This window comes from Ochotona princeps, chromosome 13 (genome assembly GCF_030435755.1).
Source record: "Ochotona princeps isolate mOchPri1 chromosome 13, mOchPri1.hap1, whole genome shotgun sequence".
Taxonomy (NCBI): Eukaryota; Metazoa; Chordata; class Mammalia; order Lagomorpha; family Ochotonidae; genus Ochotona; species Ochotona princeps.
The window spans coordinates 35792226-35812825 of record NC_080844.1 but is presented as its reverse complement, the minus strand read 5'-3'; positions in this window follow the sequence as shown (position 1 = coordinate 35812825).

Sequence of the window (20600 nt, the reverse complement as noted above, 5' to 3'; positions counted from 1 at the left end):
CCCCAAAGTGCTAAGAGAACAACAAATCAAATACAGAACATAACGCAATGAACCACTAACTTGTCATGAGAAACAACGGAAATCTGAAGGCAATGGGATAAATTATTTAAAATAGTAGAGCAAGAAAAAATTGTTCATCTAAGAATTTCATACCCTGGGTCTTCCATTGGGCCTATCAATTAAAATTCACATACCCCACATCTCAATAACTGGATTCGAGACCTGGCCCCAGATTCCTACTAATGCAAGCCTCAGGAAGCAGCAGTGACGTCAGAAGTAACTGCATTCTTGACATACACAGGGGAGACCAGGATTAGGCTCCTGGTTCCCAGCTTCATCCACTGACATACTCAGGGAGACCAGGATTAGGCTCCTGGCTCCCAGCTTCATCCACTGACATACACAGACACGAGCTAGCACTACTGCTCTGTTCTCTTCTCCCCTCTCCCTTTTTTCCTTTCCAAAAAAGAATTTACTATCCAGTTTAAATAATTTTCATATGAAAATAAAGACATTTCTAGACAAACACCGAGAATATGCATCACTAACATGCCTGCCTTACAAGATATATTAAATCCTTTAAATTAAAAATGAAGTAATCTCAGATGATATTTTAACTCTAAAAAAGGAACAAAACACCAAAAATGATAAATACATGACTAACTAAAAGACTCTTGGTGCATATGTTTTCTCATTGATTCTCTTAATTTTTGGAAAAAAAAAGTTTATAGTAAAAAATGATTATAACACTATTATTGGATTTACAACACAGAGATAGAAATTAAAATACCATTACAAAGTAAAAACATTTTTTAAGTTTTTGTCTTTTCCAAGAATTAAGATAGTATTGTTCTAAAATACATTTTAGTAAGTTAACTGTAGTCTTAATCCCTAGATTAACCACTGAGAACACTACTTAAATACAGCAAAATAAAATCAAGATTAAATTAAGGTAGTATTGTAAGAAAAAAAGAAAATACATGTAACAGAAGAACGCCAAGTGTGAATTCAGCCATAGGAGCGATTATACTCAACAGGAACGGACGAAGCTGCAATCAGAAGTCAGAGGCTTTCAGACTGGATCAGAAAGAAAGGCACAAGTAAATGCTGTCAAGATGCCATCCTGGGTCAGTGATACGGAAAAGTGGGTAAAGCTGCTGCCTTTAGCACTGGCATCCCATATGGGTGCCAGCTGGAGTCCTAGATACCCCACTCCCGATCCAGTTCCCTGGCATTATGTCTGGGAAAGCAGTAGAGGATGGCCCAAATCCTAGGGCCCCTGCACGCATGACAGAAATCGAGAAGCCCCTGGTTCCTGGTTTCAGGGGTTTCAACTCTGACCAAAGCAGCCATTTCAAGAGTGAACCAGCCATTGAAAGATATCTCCCTCTTCCTCTCTCTCACTCTCCTTCTTTCAATCTGTAAATACCTTTAAAACAAATAAACCTTAAATTTGTTTTAAACAGTAGATGTAATACATAGATATACAAAGATATTAGTAGACTAAAAGTGAAAAAATAGGAAAAGATATCCCAAGCAAACAGTAAACATAAGGCAGTTGGAATGGCTATATTATTACCAGACAAAGTAGACTTTAAGACAAAAATGTATATATTATTAGAGAGGATGAAAAACACCTTATAATAATAAAATAGTTAACATATTAGGAAGACACAATTGCAATCATACATGCACCTAATAACAGAGCGCCAAAACACATAAAGAGAACCTGACAGAATTAAGAGATACAGATGGGCCCGGCGCAGTAGCCTAGAGGCTAAGGGTCTCTCCTTGCACGCTCCGGGATCCCATATGGACATGGGTTCTAATCTCAGTGGCCTTGCTTCCCATCCAGCTCCCTGCTTGTGGCCTGGAAAAGCAGTCGAGGATGGCCCAAAGTGATGGAACCCTGCACCCACGTGGGAGACCTGGAAGAAGCTTCTGGCACCTGGCTTCACACTGGCTCACCTCCAGCTGCTGTCGCCACTTGGGGAGTGAATCAGTGGATGGAAGATCTTCCTCTCTGTTTCTCCTCCTCTCTGTATATTTGACTTTCCAATAAAAATTTAAAAATAAGTAAATCTTTTAAAAAAAGACAAGACACTTAAAAATAATAATAATAAAAGGAGATATAGATAATTCAATGGAAATGTCAGTATTTCATTCAGTAAATGCAGGAAAAGCACTTGGCAAAAAACAGTGGTAATTCATTACTTTTTCCAAAAATGATGCTGGGACATCTGGATACTCACATGCCAGAATAAATAAATAAATACATACTGACTTCAACTCTCATCTCATTCCATACTGAAAAACTAATTACAAATGGACCACAGTCAAAAAGTTAAGCATAGTGGATATGACCCAGTAATTTCACTTGAGCATCCACTCCACAGAAATTCTAATTAAGTCCACATAAAAATTTACACATAGGGCCCGGCAGCGTGGCCTAGCGGCTAAAGTCCTCGCCTTGAAAGCCCCGGGATCCCATATGGGAGCCGGTTCTAATCCCGGCAGCTCCACTTCCCATCCAGCTCCCTGCTTGTGGCCTGGGAAAGCAGTTGAGGACGGCCCAATGCATTGGGACCCTGCACCCGTGTGGGAGACCCGGAAGAGGTTCCAGGTTCCTGGCTTTGGATTGGCGAGGCACCGGCTCGTTGTGGCTCACTTGGGGAGTGAATCATCGGACAGAAGATCTTCCTCTTTGTCTCTCCTCCTGTCTGTATATCTGACTTTGTAATAAAAAAATAAAATAAATCTTAAAAAAAATTACACATAAATGTTCATAGTAATATTATTCTTTCTACTCGGAAAATAGAAACAACTCAATCTCCATCAACTAAGAAACTGATAAACAAAATGTTGTAAATGCATACAATGAAATATTGTTCAGCCTTAAAAAGGAAAAGCTCTGGTACATGTTACAAGATTGTTTTCTAGCGAAACAGAGAGCTCCCATGCACTGCTTCACCTTCCCCTGTCAGATTGCCCACAATGACCTGGATGGGCTGGATCCTGAAGAAGCAGGAATTCAGCTTCGTGATGCAGCACCTACTGCTTTGTGCAATCTGCACGAACTCAAAGCTGGAACTGGGAGCCAGGGCCAGGAATCAAATCCATGCCCTGAAATGCAGGTTACAGGCTTCCTCACCAGTGGCTCAGTCACAAGGCCAAACACATCCCCTGGATGAATCTTATCAAAGCATAACAGGAATACAGGGCTACATCCAACGGTACTTCAACAAGCACACAGAAATTACGATTAAAACTCTACTTTTGTGTGCTCTCTTCAGCAGCACATGTACTAAAACTCTAGTTTTGTGCAAAAAAAAATTTTAAATATATGTATATGAAGCATGTCCAAGATTGTTCTTTCTCTCCAAGATCTATCTTTCCTTCTCTCTATAAATCTGACTTTCCAATAAAAATAAATCTTTTTAAAAATGGGGAAAATGCATGAATTTAAAAAAGATTTGCACCCAAACAAACCTCTTTTAATATAATTTTCCATTGTAAAAGCACCCTTGTATTTTACAGCTCATTGAATTTGAAATGTCTGGAATAGATCAATTCACAGAGGTAGAAACTATTGACTTGTGATGGAGAAATGGGAGTGACTGCAAATGGTTATTAAGCATCCTTTCTGGGGACTGAAATGTTCTGGAATTGTATCCTGTTGATAGCTACACAATTGTGTGAATATACTAAAAGACACACAACTTTACCTTTTCACAGTGCAGATTTTATGGTGTATACATTGTATCTCAATAAAAGTTCTATTAAAAAAAATCAATCCTGGACCCAGCACCGTAGTCTAGTGGTTAAAACCTCACCTCGCATCTGCCAGCATCCCATATGGGCACCAGTTTATATCCCAGCAGCTCCACTTCCCATCCAGTTCCCTGTCGTGGCCTAGGAAAGCAGTCGAGGACGGTCCAAAGCCTTGGGACCCTGCACCCCCATGGCAGACTCAGAAGAAGCTCCTGGCTCCTGATCAGCTCAGCTCCAGCCATTGCAGCTATTTGGGGAGTGAATCAACACACATAAGATCTTTCTCTTGATATCTCCTTTTCTCTGTAAATCTTTCCAATAAAAATAAATAAATCTTAATAAATAAAGAACTAAATCCTAGGCTGATGGCCTGGGGCAGGGGATGGAGTTTGAACTGTGTGTTGACCAAAAAGGGGCTCAAAAAGCATTCAGGGAACAGTGAAATGTTCTGAAACTGGACAGTGGTCATGGTTGCATTTTCTCAACTTATTCAAAACCACCACTATGGGTGACTTTATGATATGTAAATTCTACCTCAAAAAACCTGCTTTAAAAAGTGAACTCAATGAAAATGGAAATCAAAATGTTCCAGTGAAGAGTATGTGTGTATATGGAAGGGGACTGGTGAAAGTCTCACTTGAAAATCAAAGAGAAAGGGGGTGTGGGTTCTGAGACACTGAGCAGTCTGCTTCTTGACCTCATGTGGGTTAGTTTGTGAACAGACACTAAGCTCTCTTCCTAGCATAGGTGCACTTCTCTGTGTGTACTTGAGGCTGAGTTTTTGAAATGGCATTAAGCCCTTGAGAGCAGCCATGAAGGAGCCAGTCAGGAGTCACAGACATTGGAAGACTCCACTGGACACTCCTGGATCACAGGAGACTTTGGCCTCCTTTATTGCCACCATCTTATAATAATTCCCAATACCATGACTAGCATGTGTGACTTCTGCTTCTTACTGTGGCAAAGCTTCATAAAAACATCTAACAGGAAGCAGCCAAAATGTCACCTTCAGGAAAGCAGGTAATTCTGTACACTGTTGAACCCCAGTGCCTACAACAACCCCTGGCAGGCAAGAGGTCCTCCGAAGATATTTTGTTTGGGGAAGTGGTACAGATTTATTTATTTGAAAGGCCAAATGAGAAAGAGGTAGAGAGCGACAGATGACCTTGCATCTGCTGGTTCATTCTCCAAATGGATGCAATACCTGGGACCGAACCAGATGCCAGGCAGGAGCCAGGAATTCTATTGGGGTCCCACACATGGGTCCACATATTTGGGCCATTTTCCATTGCTTTCCAAGATCCATTAACAGGGAGCTGGATCAGAAGTGCAGCAGTCAGGACTCTTTGAGCAGACATAGGGGTGGTTTCATTGGTTTTGCCACTATGCCAAGTCCCTCAAATAAGAAAACTATTGAATGAACTGACAGGCAGTTTTAAAGGAAGCGAGGAGTAGAGGGAAGGACATGGCAGCACAGGCATTTTCAATGCAGCAGGGCCAACGTCTGCCAGTTCTCGGGATGCGGACAAACACGGACCAAATCACATCATTCTGAGAGAGCCTGGCATTCTTGGAGACCCTAAGATGACTCATGCAGTAGAAATGTAGGGTTTACCATTGAGCATAGGTGGGAGATGAACTGGTGGCGGAGGGAGAGGGTCACTAGTCATCTGAACTGCATCCTGCAGAAATGCACAGCCAAGAGGGAATCCTAGACAGAGGTCAAAGGTACTTTCTAAGAGGCTAAGTTGGCTGCAGCAAGGAGAATTCCTGAGTTCCTGGACCATCCACTCTGCATGCACCTGCATCCCCCTACCCACTCCTGCCCCACTCTCTTTCTACTTATCCCCTCCTTCCTGTCTCTCTCTCCCTGTCCACTCACATTCTAGGTCTTTCCTCCCTGCCTATGGGTATGTTTCCATTTCTCCCCCCAAGTGATCATTCATTGAGGGTGTCTGTCAACCCCTTCCACCTTAATCAGTCCCCAATCGGCTGCCACTTTCCATCTGCGCACCCCACTCTTCTCCATGATACCCCCGCACTCAGACTCAGGTCCTTCCTAAGGAGGCAACTAGGGACTTCTCCATGAGCAACAAGCTGCCTGCGGCCTCACTGGTACACAGCACAGAAGTCTCGATGGAGGAAGGGAGTCACCACCTCCTGGCTGTAGCCTGCAAGGTGTACGTGGACCCAAGGAGCTGGGAACTCCAAGTCCACTCACAGTACAGAAGCAGGGGCCAGCGGTTCACAAGTCACCATCCTTCCAGCCATATTCAGGAACACCTGGTGCTGGGTTACTCACATCTCTGACCTACCCAGCATCCCTTAGGCCTCAGTCCACACCCTCCCTAGAAGCTGGACCAGTAGGTCCAGAAAAAGCAGCCCCTCCACTGCACTGAGCCTGGAACTCCTGTCTCCCCTGGGACAACGGGGTCAAGCTTTTCTGGACATGACCTCAGCTGTGTACAGCAGAGGGCTCCGGCCCAATTTATCACCATGGGGCTATAATTAGGTTTGTTAACATACAGTCAGGGTAGTCTTGTTGACTAGGAACTTAATCACGTTACTATTGAGTTCCTGTACGCTTTGCTCCGGGTGACTGTTTTACTTGTAGAGTTATAGCCAAACCCAACGGGAGGAAATTAGCTTTGGACACAAGTTTGGAGGGTTGCTTTTTTTTTTTTCCCTCCTCCTGACTTTGTCTCCCTCTCCCTCCTTCCATGTGAAAATATTTAGCAAACAGTGACAATGATGAAAAACAGTAGGAAACAAAATGTTCTACATTAGTATAAAACATGAAAAATGCAGCAAGGACCCTTAGCAGTACAACATGTGTTATGCTGGCTGGCAGTCCATTAGCTCTGATAGACATTTCACTTACCTAAGTCAAATATAACAGTCTAGTATTCATTAATATAAGAAGGGGCCGTGGAATCAGAGCTACCATCTGGCTGGGCCGACAGAATAATCTACAACTCATGATTAGGTCTAAGGAGTGGGGTTTCGCTTTAATCTTTCTCATTGCTCGAAATTTCCATCTGCGCAGTTCGGCACATCATTTTTCTTCAAGACAAATGTGCTGTTTTTCATGTTCCAAAATTAGATCAGAAGAAAACGATTAATCATGTCACGGCCTGGGAAAGGAAACAAAGCTCCGATATCCTCCTGCTCTCCCCCTGCGCGGGCCCCCGCACGGTGGCAAATTTCGCTCCCCCGACTCCCTCCCCACAAAACCCCTGAGTTTTCAGCACAAACTCTGGAGAAGCCGCTGGCCCAGGGGTGCAGAGCCACACTGCAAGGGGTGGGGAACAAGCAAGGTGTCCCCTGCCTCCACGCCCCTGGGACCCAGAGAGGTGGGGGTGGGGCTGTGTCCCGGGGACCCCTCCCGCGCCGCCGGGCCCTGTCTGTCAGGCGGTTCGCGAGTCATAACAAATCCCTGGCGCGGAGCTGAAGCTGAGCATTTGCCGGAGCGTCAGAAGGATGATGAATGACCCGCAGGCCTTTGAAGTGCTCTGCCAGTTCAGCTGGGTCCGCGGTGCTGACAGAGAAATATACACAACAGCGTAACCAATAATGAGAACATTAAACATTCCTGCGCCGTGACAGGCTGACAGCGGGGCCGGTGCGCATCCATCATCACGCAGATACGACCTTGACAGGGCCCGCGCGCCCGCCCCCGCCCCCGGCGCCCTCCTCTTCCTCTGGTCTTTGCTGGGTCCCCAGTCTTCTTCCTCCTCCTCTCCCTTCCCCCTATTCCAGGGACTGCCTTCAGGGCCTCTCCGAGGTCAAGTGAGGTCTGTGAGGCGGCCGAATGTAAGACAATAAAGGGACTGGCCTGGCGGTGCCAAGTCTTCAGGTTTGCACTCAAGCATTTGTAGCTTTCAAACGACGAAAGTAATGTTGATGACCAAAACGCCGCGAACATTCAGGGATCAAACCTCATCTGCAGTTATCAAAGATCACACTGGGCAATAGGAACTCCATGTGAAGTCCCCTCCTGTTCTTCCCGACAGGATGTCTCCCAGTGTCCTCCTGTTTAAGAAACTTTGGCAAAGGACACCCCTTCTCTTGGAGCCAGCCTTTGCCTGTCTTCTCAGGTGGCCTTATCTGATGAAAATCTGACTGCTGACTTCTCTCAAAGGGGGAAAAAGCCATAAACGCAAAGATTTCCTCCCCTCCTCCTCCAGGAAATGCAATCTGCCCAGATAAGGCAGAGGATACGGACCTGTGCCCTTCCTGGGACACTCTCTGGCCACTGGTCCTGCCACACTTACCCCTAACTGAGCCTGGACTCCCTGCTTGAGATGTTCCCTCCCCATCCTCTCACCAACCACCCTGCCAGGTTTACTCCCCAGTGGGCTCCTGGTAAAGTCAGGGCAGTGGTCAGAAGCTAGGGTTCTAGTCCCAGCCATGAGAATATGAGCAAGTCTGGAACTTTTCTGGCCCAAAACATGCAAGCACAAGTACGCAAAGTAAAGTGTCATTTATCCCCTTTTCATGCTTGAAGTTCGCTTGCTTCCCCATTCTTGATTTTTGAGAACAGAAGAAACCGCTCGACTTTTCAAATCATCAAAAACTGCCTATAAGCTACACACACTGCACACCATCCAGAGACAGTGAGTGGAGTGGTGGATGTAAGGAGGACTCTGGCAGGAACCTGGGGGAGGACACAGTGAAGCCAGGCAGGGCTTGTGCCCTGAGACACTGCTCACGCTCACGCATGGACTGGACTCTTCAGATGCATTTGCCTGTGACAGCTGCAGGGCCAGCTCAGGGGAGGAGGGAAGGACATGCCGAGATAAGAGCTACTGGCTTCCTACAGCATTACCCATTTCTCTGGGTGGGACAGCTACATTCCCATCACCTACAAGGCGTGTGTTCCACTGTCCTCGCCCACACTGACTTTGCCCTCCTCCCTTGGCCCATGACCCTTGGCCCAGCTGAGCAGCTCAGGACTAAGATGGGGCCACACTTTGTTGGTTTTAAGGCTACCTAGAACCAGAATGCCATCGTGTTCTAAGTCCCCTCCTGGCTCCTGTCCTAAGAAATTGCTTCCACGAGACCTGTGAAAGTGGAAGGCCTAAGAAGCCATGTGCTTCATTATCCTGTGCCTTGCTACCATAGCTGGCCCAGTACTGAACACATGTCCCTGCAACCAGTCAGGTCATCTGCCCTGAGAATGTGAACTCAGTCACAGAGATCCTGAGCTCCTGAAAGACATGAAACGTTTGGGGTTTGGGCAACCATTGTAAGCTGCATGCTGAGAAGAGAATGAAAAGGCACTGGAAGGCAGGCCGAAGAATGAGGCAAAAAAGAAGTGATCCAAGACCCAAGAGATCAGGCAGACCCAAGAGAAAGACAGCAGTTTCGATTGCTGACATGCCCTGTTCTGGCCCCTGGAACCACCCATGCCTGTGAGATAGCTGGTCCCCAGAAATAAGCAGAAACCAGGCCTAACCAATTAATCCATCCCATCTTCCTGGCCCAGGAATGGACGTAGACCGCTGTCAGACCAATCAGGGTCCTTCTCTGGGATACTGTATAGTGATTCTGACGAAGATATGCTCCTCATCCCTTTTGTATTGAGAATTGGAAGGCTAGGACCCCAAAGTTCATCACCCACAGCTGCTGCGATCCTCTGTAGGTGTGAAGGAGCTCACTCAAAGCTCAATGGCTTCTTTGGGCTCCTGGATCTGGTCTAGGCTGAAATCCATGACTACTCGGCCTTCTCAGGTGGGCCAATACATTTCTTTTGTTATTCAAACTGGGTTTAGTCCAATTTCAATTCCTTGCAACCTAACAGAGTCTTCATCCCAGAATTCAATGTAGGAGTCACCTAAGAGTAATGTTTATATGCCGTTTCAACACATATATGTGAATAAGAACCCACCAAGGCTCTGGGTAAGGAGAGCTGTGGCCACAGTTCCTGGTACCCACAGCTCCTCCAGTGACCTCAACCCTCATGCCCTAGTGCCACCGTGAACATCTCTCTGTGCTGACCCAGATGTTCCCAGGCCAGATTCAAGAGACTTGGACTCCTGGACCTGCCAGGAATGGCACTACCCTAGGCCTAGAGCTTGTTCCCATTGCCAAGCAAGAAGAGAACAAATTCTGAGTGACAGGCAGCCTTCCCAGTTCCTGAGTGAAGCCACTGGGACTGTCCCTCTGTCTTCCTAGCAGAAAGCCGGGGCTCCAGCTGGCCCTTCCAAGATCTCAGCCTGGCCACAGCTCTCACTCTTCAGACACCATCTGAGACTACAAAGTCCTTTTCAGCCCAAAACAGAGTGTCCATACTCTAGCCTTGCTGTGATGATAAACTTCCTATGTAAGTGGGAGACACCAGGGGAAATGACTGGGGGGGCGGTTAGCTGTAGACAAGCCTAAGACAAGCCAACTTTGTGTGATGTGTCTTCCTAAAAATATATAAATATAAATAATATAAATATAATATATATATATGGGTAAGGCTCGAGCATCATGTCTCAATGATGTTTTAGATTCCAAGAAAACCCTGACAAAGCAAAGATGATGAGCAATTAGTAAAGGCAATCTTTGAGACATGGGAAACAGCCTTGGGATGGAGAAATTCCCTCTCCATCAATGTCAAGAAGTTGGCACCTGTTTGTGCCCACTGGAATGTGTGTGAACACCCCCCCCCCAAAGATGACCTGACACACAGCTGGTATACAGTTCACTCACCTCCATCTATCTTGTCTATTCCTATTCCTCGCTCAGCAGGACTGATATCAGACCCAACCAGAGTATTTCACCAAAAACCAGTTCCTATCACAATCCAAGAACTTCTTGGAAATTCCCACCATTTGGGGCTACGGGCACCTGCCCCGGGTCCTGGGGTCTGCCTATGAAGTAGGTGCCAGTTTCATGAACCCCAGGAGGGGGTGGGGGATCCAGTGGTGCTCAATCACCTGGCCCTGCTCCTGAGGCCTGCCTGTAGGTGGGTGCTGAGTTCGTGAGCCCTGAGGGTGGAGGATCTGGCAGGGCTTAGGTCGCCTGGCCCTGGTCTATTGCGCTCCCCATCTCCGAGAGGTGAGTGCTGGCTCTGTGAGCCCTGTGGGACAGGAGATCTGTCTTGGGTCCCGGAGCCCAAACACGAGGTAGGCACCAGGTTCATGAGCCCCAGGGGTGGGGGATCTGGCAGGGCTCAGGTCACCTGGCCCTTCTTCTTGGGTCTGCTTGCGAGTGAAAAAGGCAGGGTAGTGGACAGAGACCCTGATGCACATGGAGAATGTGGCAGCCCATTCGGTACTGCAGCAGAGGAAGGAGAACAGAGCAAATTGGACAACCACCCCAGCAAACAATGACAGCAAAAATCTGGGTGAATGGAGACTTGAGGCTGACTATGTCAGCCAATGGACTTTGGAAGGATTTCCTCATCCTTGGAGTGGAGAGACTGACAGTATTTCAGATCTATCCAAACCACTTGAGCAGAATCCTCAGAGCATGCTCCACATTGGGAACCAAGGGATGACACTGGGCGGTCTTTCCCCATCCCCAGGCACTGAGGCAGTTAGAAGGCTAGGTGTGGCTTCTTCCCTTATCTCCTATCTTTCCCCAGATACAAGAATAAAAAAAAGAAAATTTGGACACAATGGTCTCACCCACTTTCACCCACTTCAATGAGGCACAGAGTAGCAGAAAAATCAGAGACAGAAGTAGAACCGAGGCTATCAGGAGCCGTGAGAGGAGAGGTTGGGCAGTTGGTGTTTAATGGGGCCGGCATTGTGGTGCAACATGTTAACGCCAACTTCACATGTGAACACTGGTTCAAGTCCCAGCTGCTTCATTTCCAATACAGCTCCCTGCTACAGTTCGTGGGAAAGCACCGGGAGATAGGCACCCATGTGAGAAACCCACAGAGTTCCTAGACCAGTCCTGGTTGTTGCAGTCATTTGGGGAGTTAATTAGCAATGGAAGACCAATCTGTCCTTCTCTATCTTAACTCTGCCTTTCAAATAAATATTTTCTGAGTGTTCGGCCGTGGGGTTGGGGCAAAAGCAGCTCCCTGCAGTGTGACGGCTATGGGGGGTGCCCCAACCAGGCCGGACCCAATGCTGGGAACTCAGGCAAAAATCGCCTGCAGTGACTGCCACCATGCGGTGACTGAGTCCTAGGCTCTGGGCGGCCGGTGTACCCACTGGATGCCAGGCTTTGCCTGATGGCTGCCCGACAGCAAACTCTGGGGTTTTTAAGATATGTAATTGCTGCTAGGGACATCCATGGGGAAGGCCAGATGATTATAGGTGAGGGATGAATCCTGAGTGATTCCCAGCAACAGGGTCATGGAACTTTCTGGCAAGCATGGGGACTGAGACCTGGTGGTTTGGAAGGGAGAGTCCATAAGATCTATTTGGGTCGGATTGATTCACCAGGTCAAGTGGGAATCCTGAGATGGGCTGTTAGTGTAGAGCATCACTGACTGCCACACACCAGTCCACATGAAAGCTATGGATGGGGGCCTGTCGGCCTGACTGAGTGGCGGAACAGTGGACGGGTCACAGTTGGCAGGGTCAAGACACTAACCAGCATATGAGAGAACCTGGTCCGGGGGTAGATTCTGTGGAGGAAGTGTGGGCCAAACCCTGTGGAAATACAAGTCCCGCTGGTTAGCTCGCGAGCTGGGGTGCTGATGGGCTGAGCTAGGTGTGACCATGGAATCTGCCATCATTTACGGGTAAAGGAACCAACAACAGTCTGGACAGGTCAAGGAAGCAGCACCTGAATGTGCATCCTAAAATAGGATGTCGGGTGGGCCGAGCTGCAACTGGAAGGGGGAGGACTGGGCAGGGCCAAGCAAACCTCAACTCACAGGGAAAAGCAGAGATCAGGATAGCACACAGGTCATGCCGAACTAGGCTCTTACACCGGTTGGTCTACATGAACCAGGGATACTATGCCACAGCATCAAAGGCAAAGGCTGAAACAGGTAAGGAGCTAAGCCATCTGGATCAGAGCAACCACTGGCACATGTGTAATCTTAGGGCTGAGAATAGGCTTGGTTGGGGAGTTGTGAGAGTACACCCTTGCTGGGTAGGGGTTCCCACAGGAGAGTACAGGGGCCAGAGTGGGGGTTGCGTTCTGATCTGGATATGGCTGCAATCTCGCTTGGCACAAGTGTGGACAGGGGCTGGCTACACCTAGGCTAGACGCCAGCACCATGTGGTGCTCTGGAGAACCTGGGTAGATGTAGAACGGACTAGGCTGGCTCTCTGCCTCTACTGAGCCATGTGTGAGCTGTGTCTGGGTATGTACAAACCTTGGCAGGGCTGAAACATCCAACACCAAGAACTGGAATGGATTGAAGGCCAGTAAGGAAAGGCCACTGTTCCTACCAGGACAGGAGGTGGACTAAGTAGGGCTGGCTCATGGACCCACCAGTATGCACAAGATCTGGCATAGGGAGAGGTTCTGATGGAGGAGCTTGGAAACTCCTCTGTCAGAACACAGTCCCTACCGAGCAGCACAAGAACCACGATAAGGAGCAACCCAGACCAGGCCAGAGGAAGATACCCACCATCATACATATGGTATAGGTGGGGGGCAGACCAGGCTGAACCCATTCACATCAACCACTGGCGAATCCAAGCACCAGAACAGAGTATGGGTTGGGCCAGGTTCAGTTGCAACACAAACCAGTGCACATTACGGAATGCCAAGGTGAGGTGAGACATACCAGATGTGGCCATAGCACCCAAACAGCACACTTGAGAACCAGGGAGGGAGGGGGCAAAGCCGGCGGGGGAATGTGGGCTCCCCTGCTGGACAACCACTCCCACTGGAGAGCATGAGTTGGGATGGGGCCAGAGCAGACCAGGCAGGGCTACAACACCTGTGGGCCTCATGTGAGCTAGATCAGGGAAAAGCCAGGTTGGGACAACTGTTCTGACTGGTGCAAGCAAAAATTAGAGTGGGTGAGCGTTGGTTGGGTTTTGCCACAGCATCAACTGGCAGAGGCTGGCACTAGGAGCTAAATCTGTCAAGTTAAACTCCATAACCACCTGGAGAGTGCATAATCTGGGAGTGGGAGTGGCCTAGTAGAGAAATAGTGGGCACCTCCATCTTGGGTTACCACTCCCACTGGAGAACACGAAAACCAGGATTGGGACAGGGGTGGCTAGACAGAAAGGCACCTGCCAGTATGTGTGTGGGATGGATAGTAGGGCTGGTTGGGTTGAACTAGGCTTCAATGCCCATTGTCATGTACAAGAGCTAAATGGGATGTGGCACAGACTGAACAAGTCTGCAGTGCATACTGGCAAGCATGGGAACCAGGGTAGGGAGCAGGCCTGGTGGGGTTTATGGGGAGTTGCCCCAACTAGGCTGCAGCTCCCACTGGTTTGCATGAACGCTAAGTGGACAGGAACGCATGAAGTGGGCAGGATCGGGCTGGACTGCAAAACCATTGGTTCGCGTGGAAGACAGGACTGGAAACAGAACTGACCCAGCAACTGCAACAACCAGCATGTGCATAAGCTGACTGGGGCAATGGATGGTGCTGGACCCTGTACTGGCAAGCACACACAAGAATCAGGTCTGGGATCACCTCAGACGAAGTTTGTTTGGAGATCCCTCCAATTGAACTGCTGATCTCAGAACCCCAACCATGAAGAGACTATGTCAGCCAGTGGATTCTGAATAGATTTCATCATGCTTGAAATAGCGAGACTGGCAGCAATTCAAAACTGTTGAACTATCAAAACTACTTGAGCAGGACCCTCAGAGCATGCCCCACATCAGGGACCTGGGATGGGTGGGAGGCTAACTGGGGCTTCTCCCTTTGCTTCTGCTGACCCCAGATACAGGGGGGAAAAATGATGATATTAGTGTGGAAACAACGGTCTTATCCACTTTCCTGTAGCCCTTGACCCTTTGTACCCTAATCAACTATGTAAGATTATCAAAAAATAAATAAATAAAAAATAATAAATATTTCTTTTTTTATAAAGATTTATTTTATTTTTATTACAAAGTCAGATATACTGAGAGGAGGAGAGAGAGGAAGTGGAGCTGCCGGGATTAGAACCCGCAGCCATACGGGATCAAGGCGAGGACCTTAGCCACTAGGCCACACTGCCGAGCCCAATAAATATTTCTTTTTAAAAAATAAAAAGGTGGGCCCGGCGGCGTGGCCTAGCGGCTAAAGTCCTCACCTTGAAAGCCCCGGGATCCCATATGGGAGCCGGTTCTAATCCCGGCAGCTCCACTTCCCATCCAGCTCCCTGCTTGTGGCCTGGGAAAGCAGTCGAGGACGGCCCAGTGCATTGGGACACTGCACCCGCGTGGGAGACCCGGAGGAGGTTCCAGGTTCCCGGCTTCGTATTGTCGCGCATTGGCCTGTTGCGGCTCACTTGGGGAGTAAATCATCGGACGGAAGATCTTCCTCTCTGTCTCTCCTCCTCTGTGTATATCTGGCTGTAATAAAATGAATAAATCTTTAAAAAAAAATAAAATAAAAAATAAAAAAAATAAATAAAAAGGTTCTGGAGACTGATGGTAGCGATGGTTGTACAACTTTACAAATGTACTTAGTAACAAATTGTACACTTAAAAATGATGAATGCCACACTAAATGTATTTTATCACACCGAAAAAAAGTGAGTGAAGATTTTTCCTGGATTATTTAATCCCTAGCCTTTTTCTCAACTAAAGTCCTGAGGAAAAATCATCCTCACTGTGTCATACCCACATTTTTTACAAAAGCAGACATGGTATAGCTCTGAATGGTTTCTGACATGGCCTTGGTGACTGGAATGGTGAGGGTTGGGTTGTGTCTGAGATGGCCAGGGAACTCTCAGAGGCCTGCGCACACGAGACACACCCAGGGTTGGGACCCTTTGGTGACTAAATTATCACCTTTTCTTAGCACTGAACTTCCCATTGTGGTCCTATTTCCCAGGAAGTTTTACCCAATGTGAATCCCAGGCCCTGTCCCTAACAAATTGTCCTTGCTCCCACTCTAACCTCAGATATTAGCTCTGGCCCACCAGGAAGCACTAAATCTTAACAATGTGGAAGCTGTGCCCAGAGACAAGGACCACCTCCTAGGAGTCACACCCTAAAACCTGTTTGCACATCCTTGGGACAGCTTTTACACTCGCACTCCTCCCCATAGCAGCTCACATGGAAGCTGGGCCAGCTTAGGGAGAGCTGGAAGGGGTGCTGGTGTGGAGCGCCACAGCCGGGGTGAACTCAGACCAAGCCTCAGCCAAGAGTGTCCCCTTTGCAGACAAACCACAGGAAAAAAAATAAGCATACCTACCTAGAAAAGAGAAAAGTCATACCCACAGCAAAGTTCAGGAGCAAAAACTTCTTGTTCTGTGATTCCCATTTATACACACACACATTCCTGCTGCTAGGAATTCAAATTTGGAGGAATTTCCCTATTTATCTTGAGAGCACCTTCCTCTGGACAAGTGTCCTGCCTCCTCTTCAGTCTTGAGTCACCTCTTTCATTTGCCATGTCTATGGACAAGGTCAGGATTCTGCAGGATAAGGGAGCACAGAAGGTGGCATGTGTGAGTGTGTACCTTGTCTGGTTAGTGAGGAAGCAGCTCACAACATGCAAGGCAAGGTTCAGCTCACCGCGGACCCACTGGGACCTCTGGGCAGAATGATGGGTTAGTGCCACTGCTGGGGATCTAAAGGCTCAAGAGTTCTCCATGGTGACAGAGGACAGCCTGGTCAAGTCTCTACACATGGAACCCTATCACAAGCCTCCCCCAGAGCCTGTCCATACCATCAACTTGCAGCTCTCAGGCCCAGGGATTCCCCCTCTCCCCAACTCCCTTTCCTGCTTTGTCTGAGCTGTCCCATCTTAGACAGGAAAGGTTCAGACCTGGTCAGGCTGACTCTAAAGGGAGTCAAGAAAGTAGGAAGTAGAGGGGATGGGGACATCTTCCTTGCCCTGTGGAGTACACACATGCTGGACACACAGACACCCCCCAGTCCAGAATGTATTTAAGTTTTTTTCATTTTTATGTATCTTAAGGAACACAGAGAGAGACACAGAGACAGATCTTCCATCCGTTGGTTCTTTCCTCACATGTCCACTGCACTGCAGCTGAGCCTGGCTGAGCCCAGCACTGCATCTGGGTCTCCTCCATGAGCAGCAGGAAGCTAATTACTTGAGCCATCCCCTGCTGCCTCCCACTATACTTGTTGGTAGAAAGCTAGATGGAAGTCAAGCGTGGCTTTTTACCCACGGTGCCGGTCAATTCTCCAGGCTTTTTCCGAAAGCACCTGTATGCCTAATCCCATGGCTGTGGGACCATCTAACAGGTCACAAGGCACCAATGTGGACAGCTCCAGTGCAGATTCCTCAGCCACAAGGAGTGGGGTCATGGCCTCTCTGTACAGTGCTCGCCGCACTTCCCTGAGATCCAGAGAGATGGTTACCTTGAGGTGCAACGACCTTTCCCCCTTTCCCTCGGTCTTCCGCCAGGATGAATCATGGTCAAGGATGAATCACCGGTTCTGGAGGAAACACACCACTCCCTCCCCACGCATACACATGCAACACATACACATATGTACACACACCCGATGAGAAGCACTGGCCCCTGCCTGTACCACAGACATCCCCATGGTAACTGTTCCAAGCTTTCCACACAGTATTGCTGGATGGAGCTGCAAGGACTGGCACACATTGTGCTCCACAAAGGACCCCAGAGCAGGGTGTGCCAACTGGAAGGATGTGTGAGTTCACTTCACAGTCTCTCCAATTTGGTTGGGAATCAGTGAATCCACAGAGGATGTGAGCAGGAGGGCCGCTCGTGGCAGAAGAGGAACATTTGCTTACAGGACGTTGATGGCCAGGACACACCAAAGCACCACTGTTGTGAACTGGAACTCTAAATGATTCAGTATGATTAGGAAATTGCGTAAGCAGGCATTTAGCCCAGCAGTTAAGATGCTTGTGTCCCACATTGTCTCTCAACCCCAAGTTCCTGAAAACACAGACCCTGGAAAGTAACAGTGACAGCTCCAGCAACCGGTTTCCTACCACTCAAAGGGAGAACTAGGGAATATTCCTGGGTCTCGGCTTTGGCCTGGGCCTAGCCTCAGCTGTCGCAAACACTTAGGAAGTGAACCAGCACTCTTGCTCTCTTTCTGCCTTTCAAATAAACAACACTGTCTCAGGGCTTAGCCGGTGGGCACTAGAGCCAGACGACATGGACATAATTCTAGTTAGTCATGTTACCTTGGACATGTAACCCAAGTGATTTGTAAGATGTGAGTGCCAGCCTCAGAGCTGTCAGGATCTGGGGAGAAACGTGAACACAAAGCACCTGCAGCTCCTGGCACATAGCAAACAGCGGACAGATGTGTGTTGCATTTGTAACTGAAGCCAGGGATGTCAGCTGCTGTTATTTAAGTTGGAGTGGGGAAACGAGCCATGATCGGGGAGCGGCGGCTGCGCACTGTGAGTGTTGGGCACTGTGGCTTCACACCTAGCACAGGGCCTGACGCTTCAACCAAGAAGCATTCAAGTAACACTGGCTGCAGGCAGAGTAGTGAACACGGCATCGAATGGTGCTTAAGTATATGTTTTTCTTTAGTGTTTTACTTGAATGCACCCCTTGCTTAAAAACCACCACCAGTTGCCCTGCTGATAACACTCATATTTCTAAAGTGCACTTGAGTCAAGAAGAGAACTCAGCTTTTCCTTTCTGAAGCAGCTGCACAGGTACCTTCCGGTGTAGCCTGTAACCCCGACGCTGCATCTCCTCAGTGGGAGGATAAGCAAATGGAAGGCGCAGGGAGCACACAAAACCCTTTCCAGCGTTAGCCTCACACGCCCACACACTAAAGCCCCAGCCCTTACTGACCCCGGTGCCCAGGAGGCCCAGGCATAGAGGCAGATTGCTCTAGGCCTCAGTGGCCACAGAATGGGCAGGAAAGGCTGGAGTGCCTTTCTTCCACTTTCATTTGGATCTCTTCTTGTCCTCTCCCTGCCCTCCACCCCTGCAGGTCACCTCCCCCAGCCTCAGGCCACTCCCACTCCCCCAGCATCCAAGCCTTCTCACCACTCCCGCTCTCTCAGAGCGGATCCTCACAGGATGATAAACGGTCTGTGGAATAAAGATGTTCCCCCTGTGACGAGCACATTTGCAGAAGGTACGTCCGAGAGCCAGGGCCAGGCTGGGTTGGGCAGGCTTTCAAAAAGTTATCACCCACCCCCCTTTTTTTTCCCTTCCTCCCCTCCTGCTCCCTGCACCCCCAACATCGCTTACTTATTGGAAGAGTAATAAATATCGGCCGACAGGCCCTTCTCACAGTTACAAAGCCTACCTGTAAGCGAGCTCAATAATTAGCAGTCTTGAAGATGATCTATGACTTTCATTACCCTTTGGGACTGGAGACTAAATGAGGACAGAGCTAATTGCCGTGCAAAGCAGTTTGGCATGAATGAGAAAAATGCAGGCCCTGTATGCTGCCAGAAAAAGAGCCCTATTGCTGCTCTGATCTCCAGGCTGGTTTCTGCCGCGGGAGTTTACTTGGTGTCCATAAATCATGAGCTGCTTACAGCTGAGGCTGCCCTGCGTCGTCAGCAGGCTGTACACTGAGTGACAGATCCCAGCCCGCTGCAGGAGAACTTCAACTTGCCCCTTCCTCTCATCCTCTTCCTCCTTCTTTTCACACTGACCAGAAAATTAGACCCAGACTGCTCCCCCAAGAGGGGTGGGGCCAGAGCCTGAGGGTAGAAGGGCATGATGTTGAGTTGGACGCGGTTCTGGATGCCCACGTTCATCTGCTCATGCCATGCACACAACGCCCTCCTACCCCAAAACCTGCCAGGCCCTAAAGCCAGAGGACAACATTTCTCTCCATCCTGGGGAGGAGGGCAGGCCCCTCCTGGAACGCGCCAGGCTGAGCTTTTGTCCTTAGTTTGTCATCAAGACAAATGTGCTCTCCCCTGTGGCCCCCACGTCTCCCTCTCCCTGCATGGTTCCTGCAGGAAATGCTTTCCTTCCCATGAAGCAGAAGGATGACACCAGCCACATGTGTGTCTGCAACTGACAGCTGTGTGCAAGACATGGAAGGCGGAGCCTGTGGGCCAGGGCCAGCCCTGGCAGGAGGACGCCTCCGGGAAACGCTGTCTCCATCCGCATACCCAGGCCTTGTCAGTCCGCAGGGATCCCTGCCTCTCAGGGTCCAGGGAGGGAGACGCCGTGGTCAGGCACAGCTCCATTTTGGCCCATTCCATGTGATCCCCTGCTGTGCAGGGCAGCTCTTCTCTTGTGAGTAGACACTGATTTCCCACTCAGAGCTGGCTCTTCTAAAGGCAGGCACATAATTAATTCTTGGTATTGCCAAATTGTATTTGACACTTAATTTAAAACTCAAAGTTCAATAATGCAAATCCTCCCTTGGCAAGAAGGGTGACGTGCACATGGAACATGTGAGCAGCTTGACAGCAGGGTTGGGAGGAGGCTCCAGGTCACCCCCGAGAGGGAAAAGAGCTGACTTGTAATGAACACCTACTTGACATGTACTGATTTCCACTTCCTATCTTATTCCTTTCCCCACAACCCTATGGGGCAAGAGCCATCCTTGTCTCCACAGCACAGAGAAGGGAACCAAGACCCAGTGAAGCTCTTCTGTTAGAGAAGAGGTCAACCTAGGGTTCATGTTCTCAAGAGTCCCTAGGTTCTGTATGCAAAGCAATTTCACCTTTAAGGATGCAGACAGAGGCCTCCCCAAGTGAGAGCCATAGTGACATGTGACACAACAAGCAGCTACGGCACCTCACACTGGTACAGGATGGCTGCCTCATGTAACAAGGAAATCAGACACAGCATCCAGCGCAT